The sequence below is a fragment of the Halyomorpha halys genome, unplaced genomic scaffold, assembly GCF_000696795.3.
Source record: "Halyomorpha halys isolate HHAL.00 unplaced genomic scaffold, Hhal_1.1 Scaffold532.1, whole genome shotgun sequence".
NCBI lineage: Eukaryota > Metazoa > Arthropoda > Insecta > Hemiptera > Pentatomidae > Halyomorpha > Halyomorpha halys.
The window spans coordinates 100,832-101,560 of record NW_027104827.1 but is presented as its reverse complement, the minus strand read 5'-3'; the positions used below and the strand labels follow the sequence as shown (position 1 = coordinate 101,560).

The 729-nt window shown below is 29.4% G+C and overlaps 1 protein-coding gene across 1 annotated transcript in view; it reads left to right on the top strand.

The window, feature by feature from the left end:
- The first annotated feature begins 675 nt into the window (after nucleotides 1–675).
- Nucleotides 676–729, top strand: part of LOC106683973 (lysophosphatidylserine lipase ABHD12) — an 83,524-nt gene continuing 83,470 nt past the window's right edge. The window contains exon 1 of the mRNA XM_067045566.1: nucleotides 676–692. The gene's annotated coding sequence lies outside the window, so the exon portion shown is untranslated. The remainder of the gene's footprint in view (nucleotides 693–729) is intronic.

Sequence of the window (729 nt, the reverse complement as noted above, 5' to 3'; positions counted from 1 at the left end):
ATTACTTGAAGAGATCGTTTTTTACGAACAAAATGTGCTATTGCTAAACAAACAAGTTTTATTTAAAAAATTTACATTTTTTAGTTTTTAGCAATTATGAAGTTCACATATTTTTCTTAATTCCTAAGTATAATCAACTAATAGGGGGATGAGAAAAAATTATCTCTTAGTAACAATATTATTAATATCAGTCGCGATAGATTTTGAGAAACTTATTTAAATTTAATGAATCCTTTAAGAATAAAATACCATAGCAGAATTATCTGAACCCGTGAATCAGGAGATTTTTACTACTTTCACAAACATAAGAAATTTAAATAAGTAAAGAAAACATGAACATAAGCGATTTATTCAATTTTAAGAATATTTAAATATACGATGATAATATTTTTCTTTAGTTCTGGGACTTCTTTATTTATAGATTAATCTTCCGGAAGGCTTCAGAAGTACCAATCCTGAATAATGGAGGACATTGACCTTTTTCGTAAATTCCCTGGTTCATAAATAAACAATGGAATAACACGCAGATAAAAAATCATAGTAGGTTAAGTTATACATAATGTTGATTAGAATCAGGGAAATTTCTCAACAGATGATTCGAACATTCTGTCGAATCCCCTCTCTTCCTGACCAGACATCCCCGCGTCAGTTTACCTTTGATAGGCTTACTGTCTGCGTCTCGTAATTGACAGGTAAGCTCCTTTAGTTTTAAAGTAGATATAAGTTATT